The sequence below is a fragment of the Engystomops pustulosus genome, chromosome 5 (assembly GCF_040894005.1).
Source record: "Engystomops pustulosus chromosome 5, aEngPut4.maternal, whole genome shotgun sequence".
Classification (NCBI taxonomy): Eukaryota; Metazoa; Chordata; class Amphibia; order Anura; family Leptodactylidae; genus Engystomops; species Engystomops pustulosus.
The window spans coordinates 173,726,525-173,753,292 of record NC_092415.1 but is presented as its reverse complement, the minus strand read 5'-3'; the positions used below and the strand labels follow the sequence as shown (position 1 = coordinate 173,753,292).

The 26,768-nt window shown below is 40.0% G+C and overlaps 1 long non-coding RNA gene across 1 annotated transcript; it reads right to left on the bottom strand.

Annotated features, from left to right (window-relative positions):
* Positions 1 to 4,257: 4,257 nt before the first annotated feature.
* Positions 4,258 to 23,805, bottom strand: LOC140134247 (uncharacterized). Its single transcript, XR_011856156.1, has 3 exons — positions 23,709 to 23,805; positions 22,925 to 22,962; positions 4,258 to 4,630 (listed from the first exon to the last, which is right to left on the bottom strand). It is a non-coding gene; the product is annotated as an uncharacterized lncRNA (long non-coding RNA).
* Between the last annotated feature and the right edge of the window lie 2,963 nt (positions 23,806 to 26,768).

Genomic DNA, 26,768 nt, shown 5'->3' with positions numbered 1-26,768 from the left:
GCACGTTCTGGGGTGCCTGTGACTGCAGGAGGAGGGGTCCTGAATGATGACCTTTTGTGCTGGGTGATGGCCTGGGTGCCCACAGAGAGGGCTCCGAGTGCCACCTCTGGCACCCGTGCCATAGGTTCGCCACCACTGCTGTAGGGAATATGGTCGGAGCACGAAAGCGGTAACATGTGACAAGGTGAACAAAGCTCTTTTTGCAAGTGAAGTGCATCATCTATTATTAAAGTGTCTCTCAAAAGTAAACAGAACCTCGCACAGGTATTGCCTTTAAGAAACGGGGGGCTGGAAAAGAAATACCAAATGAAAAGCCGAATGCCACAAGGGGGTAAATTATTAATGACGAATGCAGAAAAGACTGGCAGATGCTGGCAGCAATAAAATAGATTTAAGCAATTACATTTATAGTATATCTAGTATAAACACCAGGCAGACAACGCTGCCCTCTTATTCAGATAGAAAATGTATATTATAAGGCAAAATCACATTTATTATTAACATAGGTTTCATCATTAACCCTCAAAAGCTGCAGATTTAAAGACTTTGTACTGCCCTAGACATTACTTTGGATGTATCTGTAACTCAATAGTGAGAATCAATCACTTGTACGACAAAAGGTCCCAGTAATCCAGAACCAAGAGCTTAGTTTCCTTTCCAAAACAATTGGGTCAGCACTTACTGTTCAGATAAAAATGTGGAATTTTCTTTATTGATCCAGGCTAAAAAGCACTAAAAATGTACAGCCATGTGCCATCTGATGCGTTTCAAACCTATTATTATGCAGGTCCTTTGTCATAAATCTATGACTATAGTATATCGATGTCTCCATACTAAGGAGAGGACCCCCAGACGAAGGCTAGCGCTGAAACGTCGGGGCTTCTGTGTCAGACGGCAGGTGAACCAGTAACAATGGGTACGTGCAATATGTTTGTTTTGCTGCTATATTGATAGGCTGTAATGAATCTATGTGCTTCCAGAGTTAGATATACCCATTTAATCAGTGGCGTAACTACCGCCGTAGCAGCCGTAGCAGCTGCTACGGGGCCCATGAGGTTCAGGGGCCCGGGGATGCACGGACCCTGTGGTCAGTGCTTTGCCAAATGGTCCGGCAGTGCACTGCCAGGTGCCTGGCACATCGTGTCCCCGGGCCCCTCCCTCTGTGTTCCGGCTACCGCCCACCTCTCTCCTGGCCCACCCTCCACTCCTGGATCGCCCAGTCCCTTCCCCGTCCGCCGGCACAGGTAACCGCGGCCCGCCTACCCCCTGCATAGCGAGGCACAGTTGATGACCACGCCCCCCGCCCCAGCGAACGCACCCCCCTCTCCCTCCCGCTCCAGCCAACGCATCGCCCTCTCCCTCCCGCCCCAGCGAACGCATCGCCCTCTCCCTCCCGCCCCAGCGAACGCATCCCCCTCTCCCTCCCGCCCCAGCGAACGCATCCCCCTCTCCCTCCCGCCCCAGCGAACGCATCCCCCTCTCCCTCCCGCCCCAGCGAACGCATCCCCCTCTCCCTCCCGCCCCAGCGAACGCATCCCCCTCTCCTTTCCGCCCGGCGAACGCACCCCCCCCCCCCCCCCCGAGCGCACAACCATAACCCCCCCCCCCTCCTGCCCGAACACCCGCCGGAACAACCGCCTGACGCCACGGCCGGGTGGTCACCTACACATCCTAAAAGGTAAGTAAATACATATGTATTTATCGGTCTGTATATGTATATTGTATAAATATATATGTATATACTGTGTATATTGTATATATATATGTATATACTGTGTATATTGTATATATGTATATACTGTGTATATTGTATATAAATATATGTATATACTGTGTATATTGTATTTATGTATATACTGTGTATATTGTATATATGTATATACTGTGTATATATGTATATACTCTGTATATTGTATATATGTATATACTCTGTATATTGTGTATATACTGTGTATATTGTGTGTGTATGTATATATATATATATATATATATATATGTGTATACTGTGTATATTGTATATATGTGTATACTGTGTATATTGTATATATGTACATACTGTGTATATTGTATATATGTACATACTGTGTATATTGTATATATGTACATACTGTGTATATTGTATATATGTATATACTGTGTATATTGTATATATGTACATACTGTGTATATTGTATATATGTACATACTGTGTATATTGTATATATGTACATACTGTGTATATTGTATATATGTATATAGCGTGTATATTGTATATATGTATATAGCGTGTATATATGCATAGATGCAAATGCTGTATTTATTGTGTGTATATATATAAATATATGTATATGTATGTGTGTTTTTGTATATGCTGTGCATATAGTATGTATGTATATGCTGTATATACTGAATGTGTGTGTATTTGTTGTATGTGTGTATATTCTGTATGTATATGCAGTATGTGTGTATTTGGTCTTTTTATACTGCATGTGTATATATGGTCAGTGTATATACTGTGAGTTTGTATACACTCTGTATTAGTGCACAAATGTGTGTGTATACTTGTATGTATATGGGTGCAACTATACACGTGTAGAACTTTATGTGTGTGTATATAAGTATATAAAGGTGTGTATAAATTTGTGTAATTGTAGAAATATGTCTGTGTAGGGGCAATTCACAAGAACGTATGGGGGACGTATATCTGGCTGCAATTTGCTGACGGATATACATCCCTCATAGGCGACTATAGTGCCTGGGCTCGGTACAGTGAGCACAACGAGTACTCACTGTTTCGAGCCGTGGCCGCAACAGAGATCTGTGGCCATAAGAATGACCATGCGGCTCTATACTCTATGGAGAGGGGAGGGGTGAGCCGCGATCACCTCCCCAGCGCGTCTGATGTGTGCCTGCCTGGCGTGTACACGTTTATGTGAATGCAGCCTACATATGTCTATTTTTTTTGGGGGGGAAGGGGGGGCCCCATGCAGAAATCTGCTATGGGGCCCAGCCTCTCCTAGTTACGCCACTGCATTTAATGTATAGGCACCATGCACCTTAAATATTGTACATTGATCTCAGATTACCTCAGAGATATTTTCTTTTTGAACTCATGGCATATCTTTCTGGGCACACCTCTCTTGGGAGAGTAGCATCTATCCCCATATATCACCCTGCAATATTCGTCTGATTTTGTGTAGTGTCCTTGTTTTCCTTTTATGTGACCAGCTTGTTTCCTGTTTTTAAATTGTGTATCATTTGATTAGCTAATAAAGATATATATGTATTTTGCAATTTTTTGGTCGGAATGGTTTTTTTAGATAGGTGTTGTATTTGTTTATGCCAACCGCGTATGTAGGAGCTAACAATAGAAGTGGAGTAGGATAAGGAGACCCCAGTGGAATATACATAGAACCTAGATGTTATTGCACCACTTTTTCTTCCACTATATATGTGTGTAGCTGCACCATTGGTGTTATACTAAGGAGAGTGCAGGGCTTCTCTGGGTGTCGTGCACCTGGGGTAGAACCGATTTGAATTTTTTCTCAAGTGGACTGTGTATTACGGCAGACAGTAATGCCCACAGTGATGTCACAAAACAACGATATTACACGCAGTGATGTCACAGTACAGAGATTATCCACACAATGATGTCACAGAAGATAGATGAAACACACAATGATGTCACATTACAGGGATAAAACATAGAGGGGCACATTTACTAAGGGCTTTGTGCCAGTTTTCTGGCAGAATTTGCACTTTCTTGCACTGCTTGAACAGGTATTTAAGAAGTTTCTGCATGACAAATGTGTTGCACGGGACCATTTGGGGCGCAGCTGCACTAATTAGGGTCGGACCGTACCCCGGATTTAACATGCAAGTCCAACAGAAGTGTGTTGCATGCCCCATGTTGAAGATAGACCAGAAAAAAAGTGGTGCACTCTGTCGGGGCAGTTCAGGGATCGCCAGATTCATGAAGAAGGTGCGCCAGAAATCATGAATCTGGCGCCCCATGCACACTACACAGGCAAACTGCACGTAGTTCATTCTTAGTAAATGTGCCCCACAGTGATGTCACACAGCTTTCTATGCAGAGGTAAGAGGTGAGGAGCACTCACTTCCCCCTCTTCCAGCCCTGGTGAGCATACGGTAGTCTGCATATAGCATTACTGTGATGAGAATGAAAGCTTTGTAGGCCAGGTCCAACATTTAGAAATAACTGCAGTAAAGTCTCATAAAAATAAGTTATAAAGGTTATTTTTAGACAAATTATTGGTCTTAAGTAGTAAAGCTTTATTTTACTAACACACAGAATACTTCTGGATATTATAATAACAACTATACAACATATTATTATTAGAGGTTCAAGTGCCAAGAAAATCCAATAAATGTATAGCATCAGGTCGGTCACCAGCTGTAACAGACACAAGGAGATATTTAATAGGACTAAAGTGACCAAAGCCACCTGATGTATCCGGCTGCGCCACGAGCTCCGGCGCATGATAAATACCACCCATGGTTCTTAACTTTGCCATCTTTATTCTCAAGTATAAATCACTCAATAAGCATTTGATTTCCACTGAGAAAAGGGCAGTGTTGGGTGAAGTCACGTCATGAGCTGCTGATGGGTATGGCTAGAATTTGCATAACTCTGAAAAAGATTAAAAAAGGGTTAAATAAAGAGATTTTGCTTGGTACAGCAAGCCAATTTTTCAAGCCAGGTGATAATGATATGTATTTGTGTCTGATTTTGTGCTGTGCATTTATTATGTTACCAGGTCTGGGCGTGCACTTTGGCGCGTCTAAGAATATTACATAAGATTAATGAGAAAGTTGTGTACTGCGGGGCATTGTGGCACACAATGTTTCTGTAAGTACAACCAGTTGCTGTTAACAATTACAAGCAATGAGTTACTCAACAGCACGCACAATGCTCTGGGACATGCACAGATGGCAAATGCTGAATATTGGCAACAAAGGGAATTACAAAGGGAATAAATACTAAATACTACCTGTAGGAGGATGCCATGATCATTGCAATAAGAACTATGTTAACAAAAAGTCCTTCATTGTTTGTAACTCATCATCATGGGTCGGAGGTCTGCTCTATTTTTATATTTAGGTTTATGTGGGATGTTTTATTCTCATGTTGCTGTTTCCAGGAAATGGAAGAAAATGGTGAAAATTGCATTGGGCCATCTCAAGCCTGTTTATTGTTTATGGACACCTTAGTGACAAATAGTGGTGCATTCACAAACAGGGGGATTATATTTTTACCAAGAAAGAGATATAAAGACAGAGAAAAAAACACCAAATCTGGGATGAAATTAGAAGCTTTGAAGCCGGAGTGGGAGCGTGGTACAGTGATGGCATCACCGGTTCGCTTCCGCACACATAAAGAGAACTGAAGTGACAGTAGGCACAATGATGGACTGAAACACTGGTGAAAGTTACGCTTTTTAATCACCTGGAAAACCCTTTAATGTTTTCATAAAAATGGAGAAACTGAGAAAATCTACCACGCGTGTAGTAGCCATTTAAACTAAATATTTGCACATATCTTCATTAGTCTTGAAACACCAGTAATCCTGAAAAAAAAAGACTCTTAAAAAGATGCTACTCCGTGTATGTCACACAGGTGCTCAAGACTAATAAATTCTGCACACCTCCAGCAGCGATGGTTACATCCCTCTCCCCTGCTGGAGATCCTGGTGACATCATTAACAATCATTACAGAGTTGATATTAGGAGGAAGGAAGCCATGGATAACAAATATAAGTAGATCACCACAGTCAATATACGTAAATCTGTGAGTAAGGGTCCCTGGTTTATCATGCTTGTTTTTGATGGTAGATTTCTTTTGAGATATACTAAGATGTGCCTGATATTGACCTTTTCATTGTTCTTTTGCCACTTTTGTGCAATATCTCTGCAAGACCCCCTTAGTTTGCTGTGCTGCTATTGTAACATTTTCTTGAAGATCCAGGAGGTACATGTATAGATTTCTTGACACAAAAAAATTGAAAGTTGTAATCCTTGCGTCCACTAGAGGGAGTAACTGTCTTGTCCCAGTTTGAACACTAATGCCTCTTGATTATTGTGTAATCTTGCCCAGTTACCTTGTAATAGCATAATATCAAATTTAGACATAGAAGAAATATATGTCGGATGAGTGTTTCCAATTCTTTAAATCTCTTTTTAGTATAATTCTGAAATACAGATGAGTAACTGATTTCCCCTGAATACATCGAGTTGATATTCTTTTGAATATTGGCAGATTTTCTCATTTGCAAGAGATTATAACAATTATTAGAAATGCAAATACATCAACAAGGTTTTGAGCTGCATCTTTAAATGTGAGACTACCATAATTTTGGAGACAATCTTCTTGGCTATCTCATGCATCAATATGACTTGTAACTATTTAGCCTATGCTTAGTTATGCAGATTCCTATCATGTAACTACATTGTTACTCTTTTGCTCCTGATGGTGATACAATCTTTTTCTTCTAGTATAATACAGATTACAACCTGCTCAGTGTGTTATCATTCATACAACTCATTGATAATGTTCTCTCAGCCAAGAAAATTGCCAAACTGCATCATGTGAGTGCCATGTGAGTCTGTCCATCCATCCCGAAGCTGAGAGGTGGACGTCCAGGCAAAATATCGAGTCAACAAATTGGCTCATCACATCAGTCTTCTGGCACAAATAACATGGCAGTAGTTTGTTCCATGCAAACACTGTGCAATGCACATTACTCAAGTCTTCAATGGGGTTCGAGAAAAAAAAGTGACAAATAATCAACTTCAATATATGTCATAACAAGTGATGGTTGAAATTTGCAAAACAGTTCAAAAAGTTAACAGTAGAAGATTGAAAAAGTTTGATTTGGAGCGATGGGGCAATAATAAATAGTCTGGGTGTGAACAATGCAAATGGGTCTGGAAGAGTTGAGGGAAAAGTGGCAAAGTGGGTAATGGATCAAAAATTAAAGGAACTAAGGAATCAGCGTCATTGACGTTGGATACTTGACCTGGATCAATGGTGGTATGAAAACTCAGATTTATGTGAACTTCCTACAAGATGAGCTACTATTCACACTGTGGGTGTGTAGAGGACAACATAGTTTTGTAGGAAGGGAATGACCCAAAGCTGATGTCATGATTGCTGATGAAATGGTTCAATGATAGTAGAGTTCTGTGCAGCGCTGAAGAACCTGTGATAAGAACAAAGGAATTATTATTATTATTATTATTATAGAGTTGCAGGATTGGCTCCCACAGTCTACAGACTATTATCATCTGTGGCATTCACTTTTTATAAATTAACCCTTTCTGTCATCCTCAATTTCTCCTACCCTCATCCTAACTCATTGCTCTACCCCTCCCTCAGCCCTTCTCCTGCCCCCCTCCACGTTTACATCAGCTCTACACCTCAGGCAATTCTCATTTGAACTTTCCCCGCGGCACTCACCGTACTCTCCTGACAGGGTCTGAGGTTATGGTTGGCAAAAAAGGAGGCCATTCATACAATTGATGTTTTTTCCCACTACACTGTTCCAGGCATTTTGTGACACAGAGGAACTACATGGATTACATGTCTGGTTTTGTCCGTCTGTTTTTTGTGACTTTTCTTGACTTTTCAGATGCTCAGATTTATCTTAGTGGTTTCTCTTATTGATACACGTGGAGTTTGGTCTTTAGTGAATATGCAACTTTTTAAAACAAAAGTCACAAAGACTCTCTAAAAGTCGCAACCAGTTCTAAGCTAATTTCTACGCCTGGTCAGGGGCAGCTGTAGATTTGTTCTGAAAATTTTATGGATTCAGGTGATAACTCGGGAACACTGCAGAAAACTAGACAATGTCGAACCTCGAAGGAAGACTGGCTTTGGCGCAAAAAAAAGTCGTGTATGAGCACAAGCACCATGAAGTCTGAAATATAAAAGTAAAAGGCGAGCCAAAAGTTGTATACACGTGTCTCAGAGGTACAGAATGTGGGTATGATTTTGTTTTCTGAATTATCAATGTTTTCTAGAAAAAGATGACTTGAAATTTTTTTTCTATATTTTTTAAGGCCACTTACGGTGGAGTCACAACACCCAACAACCCCACAGCATCTGATAAACAGAAAGCAGACAGCTCCGTTCTCTGTGTTGTGGCAGAAGTAATCGCTGTAGCTTAACTTCTATTTAAAAGACATCTACCACCAGGATCAAGGATTGTAAACCAAGCTCACTGACATACTGGTGTGTGTGCCTCCTCCGGTAGGATCTGCTTTTCTTTTAGTTTCTTACTCCCTTTTTTTAAATGAGCCTAAGGGGCTTTGGGTTCCATAGATGTTAATGGAGCCTGGAGCCCCTCAGGCTCTTTTGCATAATTTTTAAATCCTTTTTTTCTTAAAAACAAGGACATAGAAAGCTTTAAAAAGAGCAGATCCTGCCAAGGGGGCACACACCAGTATGTTAGTGTGCTTGGTTTACAATCATTCGTTCTGGGGGTAGATGTCCTTTAGGACTCATTCACACGTGTGGCACTGTTGCGCACCGCACACCAGGAAAAGATAGAACGTGCTCAATCTTTTGCCTGGTGTGCGGCCGTGCGCCGCTGGTTCCTATGGAGGGAGGAGGGGTCACCTCCTCCTCCTCTCCAGCACACGGCAGTATGCTCGCACGGTGGGCATACCGCGTGTGAATACAGCCTTAAATGAATGGGAGCTGATATGAAGTAACCCCATCTAAACAATGTACAGAGACCGGAGATTGCCCTGTCTGCTTCCTAATTCATCCTCTGATTATCATCTGCTAAGAACAACTAATCTGAGGAGGTGATGAGTATTGGACCCCCACCAATCTATTCTATAGATATGATATCAATGTTTATAGCCTGTTAGACCCCTTTAATATGGTGACATAGATAAACAATATAAAGGGTCAGAATTGCTTCCTGGTTCACTAGAGGTAACCACACAAAGCGGCACAGTCTATAATGTCAAAGAATAAAAGTAAATACATATTCCAATTCTCTAACATCTCACAGTGAGCTCAGGAAAATGGGAAATGACAGCGTGTGAATGTAAAATGTTCCCTGGTTTTTTGGTCTATAATTAGAGGCTGCCAGCGACAAGATGCCATTCATTGTAACTTTAGTTAATACTTTACAAGTGCTGACCTTCTACACAGGGATCTCAGCGTTAAATCGCAGAAAGAATTGAGTTTTGATATTTTAGCTTTTATGTGGTTTTATCATACAATCTATTTTTTTACAACCAAGTAAACTGTATATTATTAAACATCTGCATAAAGCAAAAACGTTAGTATAGGTTTGCTGATCTCTGCTTGCTTCACAGCATTGGCTCTAAATAGAATAATACAGCTGGACGGAAGAGGAAATTCTTGCCGACCTATGTGCTTGACTTCCCAGTTCTTTAACCTTGGACTTGATCTAGTTCTGACCACATCACAGGTCTTAAAAGCAGCGTTGTATTGTCTGCTCTTGGATCCAAGCTGAGAGGGGTCTTGTGAATTTTGTAACAGATCTGCAATTACACTGACCACTGGATAAAAGATGGCTCAGGTCCCTAAAAATCTAAGACATCATGTGCTAGTTCATTACCTTAAAGGACATCTACCTCCAGGATGAAAGACTGTATGTAAATGGGCCTGAGGGGCTCCAGGCTCCAGTTACACTTGTGGAGCCTGGAGCCCTTCAGGCTTATTTGCATACAGTCCTTCATCCTGGTAGTAGATGCCCTTTAAATTTCTTACCAAACTGGACATCTCAGAACCAGGCACCTTGTGAACATGTTATGATTAAGGGAACAAGGGCTTGCAGAAGAAGACAGTTGCCTTAAGGGGGGATTATGTGCCTTTTTTTTAACCCATGAGTGTTACCCTAGAAAGAACGATAGGAATTGATGGAGGGAGATAAAACAGGTGGTTACTTACTGAAACTATCTTGCTGCATTTTAGTAACTGAAATTGATGGGTGCACATTCCAAAATCATTGTCATTTTTCAGTGGTCATTTTGAGGATTGGGTAGGGGGTTTCTACAGTCATGGCTACTGTGAAGGGGATACAAGGAATTTACTCAGTAGAACAATGCTGATGGCCGCAGGAGCCAAAAATAGGTAAGTGATTTTATTACAGGCAGTCCCCAGGTTACGTACAAAAAGGTTCTGTAGGTTTGTTCTCAATTTGAATTTGTATGTAAGTCGGTATTATTTGTAAGTGTAACTCCAGGCAATTTTTTTTCACACACTTTACAATTGATCATAGTAGACCAGGAATAAAGTTCAGTAAATTACTGGCATCCAGAGAGCTTCACCAGAGGTTAGAGAGGGAAGAAAGGTCCGTTTGTAACTAGGAATCATCTTTAGGTCGGGTGTCCTTAAGGGGTTGTACACATTCAACAAATAATTGATATTGTTTTTGTATGTTAAAGATTAAAAAATTCCAATATACTTTCTTTATCAATTCCTTACAGTTTTTCTAACTCTGCTTGCTGTCATTTTATAGAAAGCTTCTATGTGAGCTTCCAGCGGATAGAGACAGGGGCGGATTAAGACTGCCATAGGCCCTGGGCTGTATAAATATTATATCCCATAGAAGTCTGTAATCACTTCCTACATATGTTACTAGAATAAAGCTTCTTGGGGAATGGAGGGTTTGTCCCTTCTGCTGCTTACAATCTGTGGTTTCAGGACCTTTTGAGGATCTTCTAATGGCCCTTGTGTATTGAGACCAGGAAGAGATGTCTGAGGATTTTATGGGTGATGGTCATTCTCAGTATATAATTTGATGGGTGGTTTGGGTGGCCATGGGACCCCTGGAAGGCTTGGGCCCCGGGCCACTGCTCTACCCACCAATATTATAATCCACTACTGGATGGAGATCTGTCCATGGTCTTAAGGTGGACACTGTGTAGGAGTCGTAATTATCACAGAGAGTAATCAGAGCCATGTGATAATAAAGGCTCATGAACCTGCTTGTCCACCATGGACATGTCTCTATCCCCTGGAAGTACACATAGACGTTTTATATAGAAGGACAGCAAGCAGAGATCTAGAAACCTGGGAGGAATTGATACAGAAAGAAAATAGGCAAATTGTCCAGTTTTTCTAAACAGTATTTATTATTTTCTGAAAGTAGACAATCCCTTTAAGTCAAGTCGAGGAATGCCTGTATTGTATAATAAATTGCAATGGTCGGTAAAACATATCAATTTTGATTGAGGGGCCCCGGAATAATTGTTAATGGAGAAGGACACTAAATGAATTTCCATGGAGTGGGGAGGGAGGAAATGGGGGCGGGGGTGACAAAATGAATGTTAATGGAAGAGGGGACAATATGAATTGTAATACGGGGGAAACTACATGAATTTTAATGGAGGAGGCATAGTATTAATTTTAATGTGTTGGGTGTAAGCAGTATATCAATTTTAATATGTTTGGGGGACACTATTTTATAATGAATTTGGGTTGGGACTATATAATAATGAATTCAGACTTAAATGTACTATTCATTTTAAATATTTTTTAGGGAGGCCCTATACCACAACCTAGATTATGGCATAGCATCTATAAGTATTGAGGGGTGCTCTTTAGATACTATAAATAATTACAAGGGGGGGTCCTATATATAATATGAATTTAGGTGGTGCGCTGACAGCTATCCCTCCTCACCTTCATAGACATGCACATTGCCTATTAAGTATATGTACTGAATGGGTAGACCTTAGTCACTCCTGGGGGCCCCCATCACTTTGCCCTCAAAGTTCCCTGCTCTGCCATAGACAATCGGATGTAAACAAAGATGGCGGTGCCCTAGTTATAGGGAGGCTGTATGTAGTTATAGGGGGCTGTATATATTTTTTTTATAGAGGGACTGTATATAGTTTTTATAGGGGGACTGTATATATTTATTATAGCGAGGCTGCATATAGTTATTAAATGGGGACTGTATTTAGTTATAATAGGGGGACTGTATATAATTATTATATGGGGACTGTATATAGTTATTATAGGGGCTGTATATATTTATTATGTGGACTGTATATAGTTATTATATGGGCTGTATATAGTTATTATAGGGAGACTGCACATAGTTATTATGTGGGGACTGTATTGAGTTATAATAGGGGGACTGTATATAGTTATATGGGGACTGTATATAGTTATTATAGGGGCTGTATATAGTTATTATGGGGACTGTATATAGTTATTATAGGGGCTGTATATAGTTATTATAGGGAGGCTGCATATAGTAATTATGCAAGGGACTGTATTTAGTTATAATAGGGGGACTGTATATAGTTATTATACGGGGACTGTATATAGTTATTATAGGGGCTGTATATAGTTTTTATGAGGACTGTATATAGTTATTATAGGGGCTGTATATAGTTATTAAAGGGGGACTATCTATAGTTATTAAAGAGGGTGTATATAGTTATTATAGGGGCTGTATATAGTTATTATGGGGGCTGTATATAGTTATTATAGAGGGACAATATATAGTTATTATAGGGGGTGTATATAGTTATTATATGGGGTCTGTAAATAGTTAATATAGGGGGACTCTATAAAGTTATTATAGGGGCTGTATATAGTTATTATAGGGGCTGTATATAGTTATTATAGCGGGCTGTATATAGTTATTATAGGGGGACTGTATATGGTCATTATAGGGGGGCTCTATATACTTATAGGGGTCTAGGGGTCTGTATATAGCTATTATAGGGGGCTGTATATAGTTATTATAGGGGGCTGTATATAGTTATTATAGGGGGACTTTATATAGTTATTATAGGGGGCTGTATATAGTTATTATAGGGAGGCTGTATATAGTTATATAGGGGAGCTGTATATAGTTATATAGGGGACTGTATATATTTAATGCTGTGGGACTTTATATAGGTAATGTTGGGGGCTGTATATAGTGGTTGCTGGGGGAGTTGTATATAGTGGTTGCTGGGGAAGCTGTATATCGTGGTTTATGGGAACTCTATATAGTGATGTCTGGGGTCTGTATATAGGGAATACTGGGTGCTGTATATAGTGATTACTGGGGAGGCTGTATATAGTTATTGCTGGGGAGTGTTAAATAGTGATTGCTGTTCTCTGTCTCCACTTCATTGAAGGGGGGACCCCACCATATTTTGCGCCCAGCGGCCCCCACCAACCTTAATCCACCCCTGCCCAGGGGAATCTGCTTTTACATAGTTAGTGCTGCCAAAATCAGCAGCAAATACATAGTGTATTTGGCCATCTCTAGTCAGGCTTTAAACAATACTGACCGCAGAGGCACAATAAACTTGATGTCACTATAGAAAGGGTTTTATTAAGTTTTAAACCTCTTTAAGCCTTCAAGGATTACAAAATACTCAATCATCAGACATTTATTACTTCCACAGCAAATCCCATCCCAACATTCAATGATGGCACAAATCAATAGCAGCTGCATTCACCATTCAAGGTGTTGCCACGTGAACTCTCAGTACCAGCCCTCCTTCAGTTCAGCAAGTTTGCTTGTATTTTTAAAGAATTTTAATCACGTTGATAAAAGACAGCATTAAATAAGCTTAGATCCTCTTTATTGCTCTGCCAGTTCACATGTGTGCAAGTTAGGAACGCAAGTCACAGTGATTAAAACGCCCATTGTGACACATCTAGCAGGTAGGAAATGGGATTCCTATGGAAGGGCTGTTTTTTTGGCATTGAAGAATTTGAGGTTGTAAAAAAAAAATGAATGGTGAATGTTTATGTGATATCTTCCAGTTATTTATAAATTTAAAGGAAACCGACCATTTCAAAATACAAAAAAAACTCTATAAATACTATAAATACTCACCTCCGCTCCTTTTGATTTCCCAGGTTCACCTAGAAAACAAACTTATGCTCTAAGTATACGCTAATTATGCACACATGTGCACCACCCTCTGTCATACTGGGAGCATGGCAGGAGCGTGAATCGGCAAGGGAGGTGCAAAGTGCATATTTAGCAGACCGGGAAGCCGGACATCTTGTCCTCATGCTCCGGGCTGCTAATTATAAGTTTCTTTTCTAGTTGATCCCGGTGTGCCAAGACTAGCAGAGGAAAGTGCCGGGATCAACATCAAGAAGATCGAAGGTGAGTATTTGTAGGTTTTTTGTTTCTCATGCTGATTATTTCCTTATGCTATGCGGCTACCTTATCTGTATGCAACTGATGAGAGGGAATTATAATATATATGTGAAAAAGTTTTCCCCCCAGAGCATTACAATACAGGTATTAACTATGATATAAAGGAACATCTGCTCCAATATTAATTATGTCTTTTAACTTGTAAAGTGATATGAGCTCCTCTAGGGAGCCGTGAAAAAGATTTTATTTGTTCCAAATTAATAAAAGATCAGTGTAATGTCCCCGGCAGAGCAGGCAGGTCCGCACCATGGGTAGCTAGAAGTAGGGCTATCCAGTTAGATAAAAAAGAGGTAAAGAAGCAATATTTATGTAACACCTGTGCATAAAATGTAATATTCATACCCGCACTGCAGCGTACAGCAGGGAGATTCTGGAGCAATTTGTTTTACATTTAAAAGGAAGCTTTTCAGCAAACTCATATGCTATATCCTCATCTGATGCAGCTTTACTTTGGAAATTCATAAAAGCAGAAAGTGGAACAAAAATCTCAGGTATAATGTATATATTCCTATTCAAAATCACAGCATGCCGCGCTCCGCCATTGCAGTTCCCAGGAATTGTCCTTTCTTTCCTGTTTCTTGTTTATATTGTGGATGTCATCTCTCATATAATCCCCATGTTATATAGATGCCTCCGCATATCTCTCATTGTACAGGACTGTAACCGGAATAAACTTGGTTCATACAGTTTGAAAAAATGAGAAGCAAGAAATCACTTGTTTCCCCGGTTGAGTTATAGTCCATATAGGTCTAAGAGGATCAGATTTTTTGTGCCTAAAACTGTCTCCTTGGGTGAGAGTTCTGTTCAGGTGCTGTCGCAGGAAGAGCGGGATAGAACTCAACCAAAAAAAATGCTTGTGGGAAAGAGATCTTAAACTACACTGGATTGTTCATTCAATATCATATAATAATAATAATATATCCTTTATTTATATAGTGCCCACAGATTACGCAGCACTGCACAGAGCTTGCCAAATCGGTCCCTATCCCCTATATATATATATATAGATAGATAAATATAGAGACTTTAATAAATCTGGCTGGTGTGGGTGGCTGAGTTGATGAATGTGTTGATGTCAAAAGTTAAATGAAATCTACCATAAAAATTAAGTATGATAAACCAGGGACACTTACTCATAGATCCAGGCACTGTGACTGTGGAATCTTCTTATATTTGTTATCCATGGCCTCCTTCCTTCTAAAATCAAATTTTATAATTATACTTATGGGCCTGAGGGCTTTTGGGGCATTTCAATATACCCTTGATGCTGTAGCTTCACAGGCTCTTACAATGAGCAGAGCAGGTCTCCCCTGGGCAAGACATGTTCTGCTCATTGTAACAGTTTGGAAAGGGCTGAGGTAACGCCCACAGAGCCCTTAAGGTTCCTTAGCATAATTTTAACAGTTGTTTTTAAAAGGATGGAGGCCGTGGATAACACATATAAGAAGATTACCACAGTCGCACTGCCTGGATCTATGAGTAAGTGTCCCTGGTTTATCTTGTGTGATTTTGATGGTAGAGTTAAATGCTGAGGACAGCATAAGACAAAGTTGAATTATAGCCAAAAATGCTAAATTATGGTACTTTAAAATTACCAAAAATTGTATTCATCCTGTATCCACCATGTTTAGCCATGCCTTTATATATGTTTGAACTTTGATATTCTGCATGTGTCTTACCTCATGACCTATGATACAAAATGATGCACTGTTTACCACAATGTAACCCTATTGACAATCATTAGATGTATTGTTGCATGGCCACATTGCAATCTATACAATGTACATCTTTATGTAACCCTAGCCTTGGTACAAAGGATGCATTTTCTAAATAGTTTTAAGGTGTTCTACATGATAATATGATAAAGACCCTTAAGGAAGACTTGTCACCTCACCTGACATGTCTGTGTCAATATCTGTAATCCTTAGAAAATAACATTTCTAGAAATAACAAACCTTTTTTACAACTCTTTGCTTTGCTGTCTCTTTGTATTTCCTTCCATGAAGTAAAAGGAGAGATGACAGCTGGGTGTTTCTATTCTCCTTGACCTAGTTTAATACACTCAGTCTGCACTGATTGGATGGCCATGCCCCTAAATGGTAACACCCACTTGTCAACTTATTCAGAAATTTCCAGGAGGAATCACAGAGTAACATCACACCACATAATAAAGATGTCTTAGCGTTGTTATTTTCTTAGAGGGCACATGTCAGGAGAGGTGAGACGTCCTCTGAAACATTCCACATTAAAGTTTAACCAGTCCTGGGGCTTCGTTACTATATAGGAAAAATTGCCTCCTAGCTAATTCTGGTTGAAAAATTCTGCTGCTAAGAAGATAAATCTAGTAAAAAAAACTGTGAGATCTATTGGAAAAAAAATAAATGTCACCACTAGCTATAAGTCATAGCTGTCAGGTGATTCAGCTGAAAAGACAAGAAAGTACAAGAGGAAAGGAAGCTGAGGAATGGTATATATACACTCACCGGCCACTTTATTAGGTACACCATGCTAGTAACGGGTTGGACCCCCTTTTGCCTTCAGAACTGCCTCAATTCTTCGTGGCATAGATACAACAAGGTGCTGGAAGCATTCCTCAGAGATTTTGGTCCATATTGACATGATGGCATCACACAGTTGCCGCAGATTTGTCGGCTGCACATCCATGATGCGAATCTCCCGTTCCACCACATCCCAAAGATGCTCTATTGGATTGAGATCTGGTGACTGTGGAGGCCATTTGAGTACAGTGACCTCATTGTCATGTTCAAGAAACCAGTCTGAGATGATTCCAGCTTTATGACATGGCGCATTATCCTGCTGAAAGTAGCCATCAGATGTTGGGTACATTGTGGTCATAAAGGGATGGACATGGTCAGCAACAATACTCAGGTAGGCTGTGGCGTTGCAACGATGCTCAATTGGTACCAAGGGGCCCAAAGAGTGCCAAGAAAATATTCCCCACACCATGACACCACCACCACCAGCCTGAACCGTTGATACAAGGCAGGATGGATCCATGCTTTCATGTTGTTGACGCCAAATTCTGACTCTACCATCCGAATGTCGCAGCAGAAATCGAGACTCATCAGACCAGGCAACATTTTTCCAATCTTCTACTGTCCAATTTCGATGAGCTTGTGCAAATTGTAGCCTCAGTTTCCTGTTCTTAGCTGAAAGGATGGCACCCGGTCTGGTCTTCTGCTGCTGTAGCCCATCTGCCTCAAAGTTCGACGTACTGTGCATTCAGAGATGCTCTTCTGCCTACCTTGGTTGTAAAGGGTGGCGATTTGAGTCACTGTTGCCTTTCTATTAGCTCGAACCAGTCTGCCCATTCTCCGCTGACCTCTGGCTTCAACAAGGCATTTCCGCCCACAGAACTGCCGCTCACTGGATGTTTTTTTCTTTTTCGGACCATTCTCTGTAAACCCTAGAGATGGTTGTGCGTGAAAATCCCAGTAGATCAGCAGTTTCTGAAATACTCAGACCAGCCCTTCTGGCACCAACAACCATGCCACGTTCAAAGGCACTCAAATCACCTTTCTTCCCCATACTGATGCTCGGTTTGAACTGCAGGAGATTGTCTTGACCATGTCTACATGCCTAAATGCACTGAGTTGCCGCCATGTGATTGGCTGATTAGAAATTAAGTGTTAACGAGCAGTTGGACAGGTGTACCTAATAAAGTGGCCGGTGAGTGTATATATATATATATATAAGGAACAGAATTCCTGAGTAAATCCTGGCAGTACTCCTAGGGAATTCTGTTTGATCAGTGTGTACACAGAAGGATGGGATACCCAGGACTCTTTTCTCTTGTCTTTTTCATCTAGGAGTCATGTTTGGATTTACTTTCCATTATAGATAAAGTTCCCGACCCAAATCCTATATGCCTACAATATACCGCTTCTCTCACTGCTCTAAAACATGCAACAAAAATCAATTAACTTTTTCACTTTTGGGGCTCATGCTGATTTTTTTTTAGTAAGAAAAGGAGTTTCTGGAAAATTATGCAAAAGTATGGAAAACTCAGTGGGGGCCAGGCATAAAGAAACCCAAAATTGTATTTATCCATGTTTTACTCATGCTCCCAGTTTTGAGCTGATACATCTGGCTGGAAGGACCAGGGGTTCAATCACTGGTATCCCTGGTCACAAGTGATGTCCTGTGGTCCGGGTAGGCAAAAGGTCAAGAAAACCACAGTACTTTGGGCCAGGTGCAGCCAAAAATTGTTAGAACCTATGGGATGCGGGCACGAGCAGGGTAAGTGCACTTTTTTCTGGGACCCACCCCACAGCATCCATGTGGTTTTCTAGAATTCCTGGAAACCCCTTTTTTATTATCTCCAAGATAAACAAAGCCGATATACAAAGACTTCTATGGGAAACGTCAATACTGAATTTCCAGTATCAGTAATTGCATACATACTTTGGACTGGAGGAAGAAGAATTGTAAAAAATTTTCCATTGAATGTCATATTGCAGAGTTTTTCAAGCAATGTTTCTATGGGAGAATATCACCATAAATGGTTCTGTATGGAGCAAACATTTGGTAGGACACACGATGCGGCCGGTAGCCTTCAGATGACACTGTGCAGACTCTTCCCACATGGCTCTAGATATAGATACTGTAGAATTTGGCTATCCAATGGGACACATTTGGTGAATTATCTATACATTTTCTATAGAAATGGGTTTTCTAGGTTAAGTATTCGACAAGCTATCTGTTACAAGAAAGCAGCAGTTTCATTGCTTCAGGTCTATGCAGATAAACTATGCAATTTACAAGCATCTCAAGAATGTACTCGTGCAAATTAATATAAAGTTATGAGTAAAAACATGGATACAAGCATATGGGTTGTATCCCCTAAAGGAGAACCGTACAAGAAAGTATATACAAGACATTCCACGTTCTATGAGCCTGCAGGTTTACTACAGCAACCTCATCTGTGAATTTGTGCAGATGTTAAACATGTATCTGTCTATGAACAGTAAATGACAGAGGTTTCTGGAAATTTTACAGAAAGATACAAATAATCAGTGGTGTAGCTGGGGGTTCAGCCGGGGGGGCAAAAAATGTGTAACTGGGTAACCAAACCATCAAACCCATTATATTTATATTACCACCATACATTGACCATACAATATATATATATATATATATATATATATATATATATATATATATATGTGTGTGTGTATATATATACACACATATGTGCTTATATATTTATAGAACATAACCAACTCCTTGGGTAGTAGGATGAAAATTAAAGGGGTATTCCCATTTCAGCAAATTAATGTTATTTTTTTATGATAAAAAGTACTACAATTTTCCAATATACTTTCTGTATCAATTCCTCACGGTTTTCTAGATCTCTGCTTGCTTTCATTTTATAGAAAGTGGACAGTGGAAAGTGTCCAGTGGACAGAAATCTGACCATGGTCACACAGGTGCACGGCTCGTTATATCATAGAGAAATCAGAGCTGTGTGATGTAATGAGTCATGCTCTTCTGTGACAATGGTCAGATTTCTGTCCACTGGAAGTAAACATAGAAGCTTCCTGCAGAAGGACAGCAAGCAGAGATCTAGAAAACAGTAAGGAATTTATACAGAAAGTATTTTGGAAAATTGTATAACTTTTTATCAGACAAAAAATAACATCAATTTGCTCTAATGGGAATACCCCTTTAAATATAAACCTTTAGGGGGACTTGATGAGGGACACATTATTTTTTAGATTGGGGCCACATGGAGACCTGATACAGGCTTATTTGGGACCCTGAGGACCTGTAGTTGGTTTAGGGTCCCAAATCAACGGGACTGGTTCTCTTTAAGTGCTTATAGTACTAAATGTAGGGAGTTATAAGTATTGTCTATGACTCTACTCATTCCTCTTCTTTCTGAATAGTGATGCCATAGCCGGTAGGAAGAAGACACAAAAAGAACAGAGGTATGAAAAATAGAGCAAGCAAATAATATCTTTATTAATAGAAAAACACACCACAAAACATGCTTAAAAACCTTTAAAAATTGTGAACGATGTCACAAATGAATGACATCCTCGGGAAAGTGCTCGACACATGATAATGTGCACTGTTCCCGGAACTCCAGCTCCTCCTACTGGCCACAATATAGTATACAACAATGTACAGAAATAAATATGATAAATGGTGAGCTAATCAAATCTTTAGACAAGTCCATACAAATGCAGGATAACAACAAAAAGAGGGGTGAAACACAATAATGGATGGACACACAATTCAAGGATCAGCACAAAACCATGTACAAATAAGAAAGTTGTATACCTAAATGCTCAGGCCATGAGAGAGCACCATTTATAATATTTATTTCTGTACACTGTTGTATACTATATTGTGGCCAGTAGGGGGAGCTGGACATTATGTGCACATAATCATGTGTCGAGCACTTTCCCGAGGATGTCATTCATTTGTGACTTCGTTCACAATTTTTAAAGGTTTTTAAGCATGTTTTGTGGTGTATTTTTCTATTAATAAATATATTATTTGCTTGATCTATTTTTCATGCCTCTGTTCTTTTTGTGGCTTTTGATTACATATTTTGGCATGTTTTGATCAGTGGTTACTGTTGGGCAGTGCTGGTCCACCTCTTGTGTATAGCCGGTAAGAAGGGCAATTGAAGTGATACTGTACAGTGCCTATAGACATAGTAAGATAGATGGTACTGTTCTGTGCTACACGCTATGCAAGATTCAGTTCACACCTGCATCTCGCAGGTTCGGTTCCCCCTTCAATTATGAAATAGCGCAAAAAAATAGAACAATAGTCACTGACTTTTATCCCGGTATTATAAATTGTAACGGAAGGAAACTTTGTGCACTTTGAAGTCCAAGTTAAATGATAAGTGATTGGAGACTTTCTGTTCACATTCCTTCTTTGTTTCCATTACTCTCTCTTAAAATCCAGAGTGTAAAAAAAAACCCTTATGCAGGTGTGAACTGAGCCTACAATAGATGGCACTGTGTGTATACAGGGTAATGAGCATAGCAGGAGATGTAATGTTCTCTGTCTATATACGGGTCAGAAGAAAAGGATAGATGTGGACCTCTTGGTCATGTGATGTGTTCTGTACATGTTCTGCAGTCACAATATTACATACACCAGGGACCAGGGGCAAGTGATTTATTACCTTGCTCTGAAAAGTGGAGAAATATTAAACAAAGTGTAAAATAGCTAAGAAACCATAGTTTATGTGTCTTTTCTTTCAGCAGCTTTCCTTTCCTCTCCATCTTTTTACAGGAAATCTACCATAAAAATCCAGCGTGATAAACCAGGGACACTTACTCATAGATCCAGGCACTATGTCTGTGGAACTCTTCTTATATTTATTTTCCTTGGCCTCCTTCATTTTAAAATCAAATTTTATAATTATGCTCATAGGCCTTTGGGGGGTGTTTCCATAGCCTCTCAGTGCTGTAGCTTCACAGGTTGTTACACTGTGCAGGAGCAATTCCTCCCTTTCCACTGTGTGAGATAACAGCAGGCAGGGGGTGAAGGGTGGAGGGGTTGGGGATGCTGAGTGAGCAAGCAGGAGGGTGAGATTTGCTTCTGCAGAGAGGAGTAAGTTGAGTGGTTGCAGGGGTAGTGTCATTTCAGAAGCTCCTATTATCTGTTCTATAGTACCTAGAAACATGCTGCTGGTGTTACAGATAAGGATCTCATCATTCCAATATCAGCCTTGTGAGCTGAAGAACTGGAAATACAGACAGTTAAAGACAAAGTTGGTAATGCAAACTGCAGATAAAGATCCAGTTCCTGCCTATTATTTAACTGCTTTTATGTCCAGTTCTGTAGCTCACAGAACCATAAGCTTGAAGAGATTTTATCTTTAATATGGCACACAAAGCTTGTTTGTAGGTGATATAGAACACATGATAGGAGCTTCTGAAATTACATGACCCCTGCAACCACCAAACTTGACTCATCCTATGGAAATAGGATGAGAAGAGTCATATTTTCCTGCAGGAGATTTTTAATAGATAAACATGTAAAATCTCACATAAAATAGGGAACTCTAGAAAGGATATTACATACCCTATCTCAGTGGTGGCGAACCTATGGGACGGGTGCCAGAGGTGGCACTCAGAGCCCTTTCTGTGGGCACCCAGCCTTCACCCCAACACATAATTTGCAAGCTAAGACTTAAGGCTTTCTTCTAAGATCCAATACAGCCCAGGACGTGCCGAGCTCAGCGCTATTTTAATGCCACATCCTTGGCTGCCATGACTACAGGAGGAGCGAGAAGTTGTGGATAGAGATGGATTGTCATTGGAGCTCCTCTTCTGGGCCCCCGATTCTTCCTCTTCAGGGGACACTGGAGGGAAGCTACAATTCAAATTTCTCCATCTTTCTATTGTATTGTTGAACTCAGGACGCCAATACGATTAAAACCTGTGATACAGCAGGGATCAATAAGTTACTGCTTAAATTGTCATGTTGGCACTTTGCGACATATAAGTGGGTTTCGGTTGTAGCTTGGGCACTCTGTCTCCAAAAGGTTCGCCATCACTGCCCTATCTGGAAGTATAGAAGGGTAAAACCTGGTGACAATTTGCCTTTAACTCCTTATATGTCTAATACTAAGATACATCTGACCAGCAGAAAAGCAGGAATTTTATTTTTTTTTAAAAGAAGGCATTCAATCCCAGACTAACGCTGCATGTGCCCCATTCAGTTCTTCTTATTATTAGGACTATGGGGGATGGATATTCCTTTCCTACCTTATAATTACAGCTTGAACAGAAGATGGAGCCATTATCTAGGAATGAAGAGAGAACTGGTGACAATGGGTACAATCATCAGTCAGACCAATGTGCAGTAAAACAACACATCTTAAGGTTTTCATACAGTATGTCCAAGAGATATTCTCTACTGTTGACCATGAATGTCTGTGAATGATGCTACAATATGTCGCCATTTAAACCTGCAAGAAAATATCTTTTTCATAAAGAAAACAATCAACCATTTCCTGGTTATTTTCATTTCATTCCGTCTTCAGCTTCGGCACGGAATTAAATGAAAGTGTTGAGCAGAATGTGACATTTGCAAAATCATCAGTGAAAATGGATCAATTATTTCCCTCTCCATATTTATACGCTATGTAAAAGGAAACGTGCGTGACACAGCATAGCATGAAATGGCTTAAAAAGCAGAAAACAAAGCATCAGAGTCAGTATCTCTGCAGTTATTGTTTGCTTTTTGCAGAAGGCAAACACACGCTGCTTGTTTACATCCGGCTCTGGAAATGAGGCAGGAAACTTGTACAGTTTTTTTTACCACCATAATTAATTTTTTATGTTGCATCTTCCAAGGAGCTGAGGTTAATCATATTATGAAATCTGGATGTTATCTAGAAGACATTTGGGATTAATTTAATTTATTCTGACACATCTGACATCATGCTGGGGAGGAGGCATATGAGCATAGCTTAGGAACAACATGTCCATGCGCTCACACTATAGAACAAGGTATATTTACAACATTTACACATCTATAAATACAAACCATTCAGTGATTGCATCATTTGACCTTCCACTGCTACTCAGCTATTGTGCTTGGGCTATAGGAGTGAATGAGGCTACGACGTCACGTGATCGTGAGTCCTTATAGAGACAGTGGAAAGCCAGGATCATGGGATTTCCGGCACCTGTTCAAATGACTTCAACTCACTGAATAAACATTACCCCTCCCCTATATTTATACAGTGTTATTGCTTCCGCAATTCACCCTACTACAATTCTTCCTGATCACATTTTCATAACTAGTTTATTATAGACATTTATTGATTTGATACATGAGAATCAGAACAAATCCCATAATACTTAATAAAAGAGTGTGCAGTCAGTATCCAGTAGTTCATTAATGTAGAGCTTTCTGCCCCTATGTTAGACCTAAAAATTAGGAATGAGAGCAAAGATATAGTGATAATGGGAATTTGTGACCAGATTTTACCCCATTATACTACTAGCTCATTTAGGTAGAATATGAAAAGTCCTATTATTTCCTTTTATATGTTAAATCTCACAAATTACATTTTTTAATACCTTTAAAATGAGCAAGAGATGAGTCATTTTTTACCTGAGATGAGTCACTTTTAGAAGCCCTAGTGGGAGAGTCATTGCAAATAGCCATAACTTTAGTTCTATAGTACCCTGAACCATGCATTTGTTGTTATGTTACAGATAAGAACCTCATCCTTCATATTGTATCAGACAGACTGGGTTCACACTTTGTTTTTCTTCTCCATTGTAAGGATACATTGGAGAGGGATTCCCAATGTGTCCTTACAATGGAGGGCTAGGACCTATCCTACTCTATGTTCATACAGTGGGACAACTTGTCCTGTTCTTACCCCCTGAAAGCGTGACAGGGAGTGAACATCCGCAGATGTCAGTCATTGGCTGCCCCAGATGTTCGGGGTGTCCCCTGATTGTGCATATATGGGCAATTACATGACTGGGGATTTCCCTCCTGCTGAGTGAAATACAGGCAGTCCCCGGCTTTCATACAAGATATGTTCTGTAGGTTTGTTCTTAAGTTGAATTTGTATGTAAGTTGGAACTGTATATTTTTTAATTGTAACCCCAGCCAAAATGTTTGCAAAAGATGACTCTTCTTTGCTCATTTTCACATGACTTTGGAGATTTTTATAGGTAAATAGGTGAGATTTCATATTATAGAAATTCTAAATTCTAAAAAGGAAAATTGTTATTGTTGCTAGGATTGACAGAGATGAAAGGGAAATCCCATGCTCTAAATCTCTCACACTGACTCAAACACTTTCATTTTTAAATTGCCCTCTCCCTAGAGATGAATAATGACTGAATTTGTAAGCAAAAGTCATGGCTGATTTGGGACTAAATTTCAGACTAAAGTCAAATTATGGGAAAGGAATGATGAAGCAATAGAAACCTGAGAAGGAGAGGAGGAAGCAATTTCCCTGCCAATATACATTACAAAGATTCATTTGGACTACTGATTCATGAAAAGTTTGCTGAAAAGTTATTGACCATTGAACCCAATGGTAATGTGAAGAAAAGCGAGGCAATCGGAGCTCTCAATTATATAAAGGTCTCTATAGAAAAGAAGCAACATAGAATTTTCAATTATTTTAGCTTACAAATAAATGACAAAATTAAAATTTTAAGGGGGTATATGTTGTATACAGGCAGTCCCCAGGTTACGTACAAGATGGATTCCATAGGTTTGTTCTTAAATTGAATTTGTATGTGCAACACCCTCGCCGATGCAATGGCGAAGGAGTGTTTGCGAATACGTCCCACCTGCATGTAACCACATCACACTACATAGTCCTGATAGGACATAGGGATATTGCAGTGGTGAATCCTGCCTGGCAAGGCAGAAGTTAATCTGTGTATGATGTAAAATCTATCATCCAATGTCTTGTGTTACATCCTGACCTCTGTAAGCTGAGATGTGATTGGAGGAGCAGCCACCACCTGACCAAGGGGAAGTAATAAAAACCCCTGGCCAGGAATGTTCTGGGGAATTCTAGTACAGGCGGTCCCCTACTTAAGGACACCCGACTTACAGACAACCCATAGTTACAGACGGACCCCTCTGCCCACTGTGACCTCTGGTGAAGCTCCCTGGATGCTTTACTATAGTCCCAGACTGCAATGATCAGCTGTAAGATGTCTGTAATGAAGCTTTATTGATAATCCTTGGTCCAATTACACCAAAAATTTTGAAACTCCAATTGTCACTGGGGCAAAAGAAAAAAAATGGTCTAGAACTTCCATTATAAAATATACAGTTTCGACTTACATACAAATTCAACTTAAGAACAAACCTCCAGACCCTATCTTGTATGTAACCCGGGGACTGCCTGTATGTCTTTCTAGGAGCTTAGAAGCCAGGAAGAGCTTAGAATCCTAGAGATCAGTGAGTGAGTGAGCAATCTCTGTCTAGCCCATACCAGAGCAGGAAGAGCCTAGCCCCTGCCTCTGAAGAGTGGAGCAAGAAGACTAGAGTTAGTATAGTGAGGAAAGGGGTATCATCTTACCTTTAAAGGTGATACCTGAAGCCCTACAGGACAAGCTGAAGCTTCATACCAGGACACAGCTGCCTCCCAGCCTGCCCCCCTACATCCAGGCTGGTGAACTATCTCCTGAGGCTCCCTGAGGCTTTTTTTTGAATATTAGTGGTTCTCTGCAGCCTGAAAAGTTGACTTGTTCGAATCTTTTACCTGACATAGATCTGATTTTATGGCATACAGAAAAGCAAGAATGCAACAAATGAAGCAATAAATCTGTTACATCTTATTCTGACTTATTTGGGAAACTTTCAATGATGCATGCAATATTTGGGCAGCTTTGATAGTTTGCATTTATTCACACGCTATCAACTTGTCATCACTTTTTTTGCTTCCAATGTAAAAAATAACAGAAGCACATGCTGGAAGTCAAAACCAAAGGGTGCTATCCTTAAAGGGAACCTGTCACCGGGACCTCTTTATCACTAAAGACAGGTTACAGAAGCCCATTACAGCTGCATTGCACATGTCTTTCTGCTTTCTCTAACATTTGAATTACAATATAATTG